This window comes from Pseudophryne corroboree, chromosome 9, assembly GCF_028390025.1.
Source record: "Pseudophryne corroboree isolate aPseCor3 chromosome 9, aPseCor3.hap2, whole genome shotgun sequence".
Classification (NCBI taxonomy): domain Eukaryota; kingdom Metazoa; phylum Chordata; class Amphibia; order Anura; family Myobatrachidae; genus Pseudophryne; species Pseudophryne corroboree.
Window position 1 is genome coordinate 43,311,377 of NC_086452.1, and position 7,565 is coordinate 43,318,941.

The following is a 7,565-nucleotide window of genomic DNA, read 5'->3' on the forward strand; positions in this document are numbered from 1 at the left end:
CAGCAGTGAGCGCTGTATGGTGATGCAGCAGTGATAGCGCTGTATGGTGATGCAGCAGTGATAGCGCTGTATGGTGATGCGGCAGCAGTGATAGTGCTGTATGGTGAAGCAGCAGTGATAGTGCTGTATGATGATGCAGCAGTGATAGCGCTGTATGGTGATGCGGCAGCAGTGATAGTGCTGTATGGTGATGCAGCAGTGATAGTGCTGTATGGTGATGCGGCAGCAGTGATAGTGCTGTATGGTGAAGCAGCAGTGATAGTGCTGTATGGTGATGCAGCAGTGATAGTGCTGTATGGTGATGCGGCAGCAGTGATAGTGCTGTATGGTGAAGCAGCAGTGATAGTGCTGTAAGGTGATGCGGCAGCAGTGATAGTGCTGTATGGTGAAGCAGCAGTGATAGCTGCTGTATGGTGATGCAGCAGTGATAGTGCTGTATGGTGATGCGGCAGCAGTGATAGTGCTGTATGGTGATGCAGCAGTGATAGTGCTGTATGGTGATGCGGCAGCAGTGATAGTGCTGTATGGTGAAGCAGCAGTGATAGCGCTGTATGGTGAAGCAGCAGTGATAGTGCTGTATGGTGATGCAGCAGTGATAGTGCTGTATGGTGAAGCAGCAGTGATAGTGCTGTATGGTGATGCGGCAGCAGTGATAGTGCTGTATGGTGATGCAGCAGTGAGCGCTGTATGGTGATGCAGCAGTGATAGTGCTGTATGGTGATGCGGCAGCAGTGATAGTGCTGTATGGTGATGCAGCAGTGAGCGCTGTATGGTGATGCAGCAGTGATAGCGCTGTATGGTGATGCAGCAGTGATAGTGCTGTATGGTGATGCGGCAGCAGTGATAGTGCTGTATGGTGATGCAGCAGTGAGCGCTGTATGGTGATGCAGCAGTGATAGCGCTGTATGGTGATGCAGCAGTAATAGCGCTGTATGGTGATGCGGCAGCAGTTGATAGTGCTGTATGGTGATGCAGCAGTGAGCGCTGTATGGTGATGCAGCAGTGATAGCGCTGTATGGTGATGCAGCAGTGATAGCGCTGTATGGTGATGCGGCAGCAGTGATAGTGCTGTATGGTGAAGCAGCAGTGATAGTGCTGTATGGTGATGCAGCAGTGATAGCGCTGTATGGTGATGCGGCAGCAGTGATAGTGCTGTATGGTGAAGCAGCAGTGATAGTGCTGTATGGTGAAGCAGCAGTGATAGTGCTGTATGGTGAAGCAGCAGTGATAGCGCTGTATGGTGATGCGCAGCAGTGATAGTGCTGTATGGTGATGCAGCAGTGATAGTGCTGTATGGTGAAGCAGCAGTGATAGTGCTGTATGGTGAAGCAGCAGTGATAGCGCTGTATGGTGATGCGGCAGCAGTGATAGTGCTGTATGGTGATGCGGCAGCAGTGATAGTGCTGTATGGTGAAGGCAGCAGTGATAGTGCTGTATGGTGATGCAGCAGTGATAGCTGCTGTATGGTGATGCGCAGCAGTGATAGCGCTGTATGGTGATGCAGCAGTGATAGTGCTGTATGGTGATGCGGCAGCAGTGATAGGCGCTGTAGGGTGATGCAGCAGTGATAGCGCTGTATGGTGATGCAGCAGTGATAGTGCTGTATGGTGATGCAGCCGTGATAGCGCTGTATGGTGATGCGGCAGCAGTGATAGTGCTGTATGGTGAAGCAGCAGTGATAGTGCTGTATGGTGATGCAGCAGTGATAGCGCTGTATGGTGATGCAGCAGTGATAGCGCTGTATGGTGATGCAGCAGTGATAGTGCTGTATTGGTGAAGCAGCAGTGATAGTGCTGTATGGTGAAGCAGCAGTGATAGTGCTGTATGGTGATGCAGCAGTGATAGCGCTGTATGGTGATGCAGCAGTGATTAGCGCTGTATGTGTGATGCAGCAGTGATAGCGCTGTATGGTGATGCAGCAGTGATAGCGCTGTATGGTGATGCAGCAGTGATAGCGCTGTATGGTGATGCAGCAGTGATAGCGCTGTATGGTGATGCAGCAGTGATAGTGCTGTATGGTGAAGCAGCAGTGATAGTGCTGTATGGTGAAGCAGCAGTGATAGTGCTGTATGGTGATGCAGCAGTGATTAGAGCGCTGTATGGTGATGCAGCAGTGATAGCGCTGTATGGTGATGCAGCAGTGATAGCGCTGTATGGTGATGCAGCAGTTGCTGTATGGTGATGCAGCAGTGATAGCGCTGTATGGTGATGCAGCAGTGATAGCGCTGTATGGTGATGCGGCAGCAGTGATAGTGATGTATGGTGATGCGGCAGCAGTGATAGCGCTGTATGGTGAAGCAGCAGTGATAGCGCTGTATGGTGATGCAGCAGTGATAGCGCTGTATGGTGATGCAGCAGTGATAGTGCTGTATGGTGATGCAGCAGTGATAGTGCTGTATGGTGATGCAGCAGTGATAGCGCTGTATGGTGATGCAGCAGTGATAGCGCTGTATGGTGATGCGGCAGCAGTGATAGTGCTGTATGGTGATGCAGCAGTGATAGTGCTGTATGGTGATGCGGCAGCAGTGATAGTGCTGTATGGTGATGCAGCAGTGATAGTGCTGTATGGTGATGCGGCAGCAGTGATAGTGCTGTATGGTGAAGCAGCAGTGATAGTGCTGTATGGTGATGCGGCAGCAGTGATAGTGCTGTATGGTGAAGCAGCAGTGATAGTGCTGTATGGTGATGCAGCAGTGATAGTGCTGTATGGTGATGCGGCAGCAGTGATAGTGCTGTATGGTGAAGCAGCAGTGATAGTGCTGTATGGTGATGCGGCAGCAGTGATAGTGCTGTATGGTGAAGCAGCAGTGATAGTGCTGTATGGTGATGCAGCAGTGATAGTGCTGTATGGTGATGCAGCAGTGATAGCGCTGTATGGTGATGCGCAGCAGTGATAGTGCTGTATGGTGATGCAGCAGTGATAGTGCTGTATGGTGATGCGGCAGCAGTGATAGTGCTGTATGGTGAAGCAGCAGTGATAGTGCTGTATGGTGATGCAGCAGTGATAGTGCTGTATGGTGATGCGGCAGCAGTGATAGCGCTGTAGGGTGATGCAGCAGTGATAGTGCTGTATGGTGATGCAGCAGTGATAGTGCTGTATGGTGATGCAGCAGTGATAGCGCTGTATGGTGATGCAGCAGTGATAGCGCTGTATGGTGATGCAGCAGTGATAGTGCTGTATGGTGATGCAGCAGTGATAGCTGCTGTATGGTGATGCGGCAGCAGTGATAGTGCTGTATGGTGATGCGGCAGCAGTGATAGCGCTGTATGGTGAAGCAGCAGTGATAGCGCTGTATGGTGATGCAGCAGTGATAGCGCTGTATGGTGATGCAGCAGTGATAGTGCTGTATGGTGATGGCAGCAGTGATAGTGCTGTATGGTGATGCAGCAGTGATAGCGCTGTATGGTGATGCAGCAGTGATAGCGCTGTATGGTGATGCGGCAGCAGTGATAGTGCTGTATGGTGATGCAGCAGTGATAGTGCTGTATGGTGATGCGGCAGCAGTGATAGTGCTGTATGGTGATGCAGCAGTGATAGTGCTGTATGGTGATGCGGCAGCAGTGATAGTGCTGTATGGTGAAGCAGCAGTGATAGTGCTGTATGGTGATGCGGCAGCAGTGATAGTGCTGTATGGTGAAGCAGCAGTGATAGTGCTGTATGGTGATGCAGCAGTGATAGTGCTGTATGGTGATGCGGCAGCAGTGATAGTGCTGTATGGTGAAGCAGCAGTGATAGTGCTGTATGGTGATGCGGCAGCAGTGATAGTGCTGTATGGTGAAGCAGCAGTGATAGTGCTGTATGGTGATGCAGCAGTGATAGTGCTGTATGGTGATGCAGCAGTGATAGCGCTGTATGGTGATGCGGCAGCAGTGATAGTGCTGTATGGTGATGCAGCAGTGATAGTGCTGTATGGTGATGCGGCAGCAGTGATAGTGCTGTATGGTGAAGCAGCAGTGATAGTGCTGTATGGTGATGCAGCAGTGATAGTGCTGTATGGTGATGCGGCAGCAGTGATAGCGCTGTAGGGTGATGCAGCAGTGATAGTGCTGTATGGTGATGCAGCAGTGATAGTGCTGTATGGTGATGCAGCAGTGATAGAGCTGTATGGTGATGCAGCAGTGATAGCGCTGTATGGTGATGCAGCAGTGATAGTGCTGTATGGTGATGCGGCAGCAGTGATAGTGCTGTATGGTGATGCAGCAGTGATAGCGCTGTATGGTGATGCAGCAGTGATAGCGCTGTATGGTGATGCAGCAGTGATAGCGCTGTATGGTGATGCGGCAGCAGTGATAGTGCTGTATGGTGATGCAGCAGTGATAGCGCTGTATGGTGATGCAGCAGTGAAGCGCTGTATGGTGATGCAGCAGTGATAGCGCTGTATGGTGATGCAGCAGTGATAGCGCTGTATGGTGATGCGGCAGCAGTGATAGTGCTGTATGGTGAAGCAGCAGTGATAGTGCTGTATGGTGATGCAGCAGTGATAGCGCTGTATGGTGATGCGGCAGCAGTGATAGTGCTGTATGGTGATGCAGCAGTGATAGTGCTGTATGGTGATGCGGCAGCAGTGATAGTGCTGTATGGTGAAGCAGCAGTGATAGTGCTGTATGGTGATGCAGCAGTGATAGTGCTGTATGGTGATGCGGCAGCAGTGATAGTGCTGTATGGTGAAGCAGCAGTGATAGTGCTGTATGGTGATGCGGCAGCAGTGATAGTGCTGTATGGTGAAGCAGCAGTGATAGTGCTGTATGGTGATGCAGCAGTGATAGTGCTGTATGGTGATGCGGCAGCAGTGATAGTGCTGTATGGTGAAGCAGCAGTGATAGTGCTGTATGGTGATGCGGCAGCAGTGATAGTGCTGTATGGTGAAGCAGCAGTGATAGTGCTGTATGGTGATGCAGCAGTGATAGTGCTGTATGGTGATGCAGCAGTGATAGCGCTGTATGGTGATGCGGCAGCAGTGATAGTGCTGTATGGTGATGCAGCAGTGATAGTGCTGTATGGTGATGCGGCAGCAGTGATAGTGCTGTATGGTGAAGCAGCAGTGATAGTGCTGTATGGTGATGCAGCAGTGATAGTGCTGTATGGTGATGCGGCAGCAGTGATAGCGCTGTATGGTGATGCAGCAGTGATAGTGCTGTATGGTGATGCAGCAGTGATAGTGCTGTATGGTGATGCAGCAGTGATAGTGCTGTATGGTGATGCAGCAGTGATAGCGCTGTATGGTGATGCAGCAGTGATAGCGCTGTATGGTGATGCAGCAGTGATAGTGCTGTATGGTGATGCAGCAGTGATAGTGCTGTATGGTGAAGCAGCAGTGATAGTGCTGTATGGTGATGCAGCAGTGATAGTGCTGTATGGTGATGCGGCAGCAGTGATAGCGCTGTATGGTGATGCAGCAGTGATAGTGCTGTATGGTGATGCGCAGCAGTGATAGCGCTGTATGGTGATGCAGCAGTGATAGCGCTGTATGGTGAAGCAGCAGTGATAGCGCTGTATGGTGATGCAGCAGTGATAGCGCTGTATGGTGATGCAGCAGTGATAGCGCTGTATGGTGATGCAGCAGTGATAGCGCTGTATGGTGATGCAGCAGTGATAGCTGCTGTATGGTGATGCAGCAGTGATAGCGCTGTATGGTGATGCAGCAGTGATAGTGCTGTATGGTGAAGCAGCAGTGATAGTGCTGTATGGTGATGCAGCAGTGATAGCGCTGTATGGTGATGCAGCAGTGATAGCGCTGTATGGTGATGCAGCAGTGATAGTGCTGTATGGTGATGCAGCAGTGATAGTGCTGTATGGTGATGCGGCAGCAGTGATAGTGCTGTATGGTGATGCAGCAGTGATAGTGCTGTATGGTGATGCGGCAGCAGTGATAGTGCTGTATGGTGAAGCAGCAGTGATAGTGCTGTATGGTGATGCGGCAGCAGTGATAGTGCTGTATGGTGAAGCAGCAGTGATAGTGCTGTATGGTGATGCAGCAGTGATAGCGCTGTATGGTGATGCAGCAGTGATAGCGCTGTATGGTGATGCAGCAGTGATAGTGCTGTATGGTGAAGCAGCAGTGATAGTGCTGTATGGTGAAGCAGCAGTGATAGTGCTGTATGGTGATGCAGCAGTGATAGCGCTGTATGGTGATGCAGCAGTGATAGCGCTGTATGGTGATGCAGCAGTGATAGCGCTGTATGGTGATGCAGCAGTGATAGCGCTGTATGGTGATGCGGCAGCAGTGATAGCGCTGTATGGTGATGCAGCAGTGATAGCGCTGTATGGTGATGCAGCAGTGATAGTGCTGTATGGTGAAGCAGCAGTGATAGTGCTGTATGGTGATGCAGCAGTGATAGTGCTGTATGGTGATGCAGCAGTGATAGCGCTGTATGGTGATGCAGCAGTGATAGCGCTGTATGGTGATGCAGCAGTGATAGCGCTGTATGGTGATGCAGCAGTGATAGTGCTGTATGGTGATGCAGCAGTGATAGCGCTGTATGGTGATGCGGCAGTGATAGCGCTGTATGGTGATGCGGCAGCAGTGATAGTGATGTATGGTGATGCGGCAGCAGTGATAGCGCTGTATGGTGAAGCAGCAGTGATAGCGCTGTATGGTGATGCAGCAGTGATAGCGCTGTATGGTGATGCAGCAGTGATAGTGCTGTATGGTGATGCAGCAGTGATAGTGCTGTATGGTGATGCAGCAGTGATAGCGCTGTATGGTGATGCAGCAGTGATAGCGCTGTATGGTGATGCGGCAGCAGTGATAGTGCTGTATGGTGATGCAGCAGTGATAGTGCTGTATGGTGATGCGGCAGCAGTGATAGTGCTGTATGGTGATGCAGCAGTGATAGTGCTGTATGGTGATGCGGCAGCAGTGATAGTGCTGTATGGTGAAGCAGCAGTGATAGTGCTGTATGGTGATGCGGCAGCAGTGATAGTGCTGTATGGTGAAGCAGCAGTGATAGTGCTGTATGGTGATGCAGCAGTGATAGTGCTGTATGGTGATGCGGCAGCAGTGATAGTGCTGTATGGTGAAGCAGCAGTGATAGTGCTGTATGGTGATGCGGCAGCAGTGATAGTGCTGTATGGTGAAGCAGCAGTGATAGTGCTGTATGGTGATGCAGCAGTGATAGTGCTGTATGGTGATGCAGCAGTGATAGCGCTGTATGGTGATGCGCAGCAGTGATAGTGCTGTATGGTGATGCAGCAGTGATAGTGCTGTATGGTGATGCGGCAGCAGTGATAGTGCTGTATGGTGAAGCAGCAGTGATAGTGCTGTATGGTGATGCAGCAGTGATAGTGCTGTATGGTGATGCGGCAGCAGTGATAGCGCTGTATGGTGATGCAGCAGTGATAGTGCTGTATGGTGATGCAGCAGTGATAGTGCTGTATGGTGATGCAGCAGTGATAGAGCTGTATGGTGATGCAGCAGTGATAGCGCTGTATGGTGATGCAGCAGTGATAGTGCTGTATGGTGATGCAGCAGTGATAGTGCTGTATGGTGAAGCAGCAGTGATAGTGCTGTATGGTGAAGCAGCAGTGATAGCGCTGTATGGTGATGCAGCAGTGATAGTGCTGT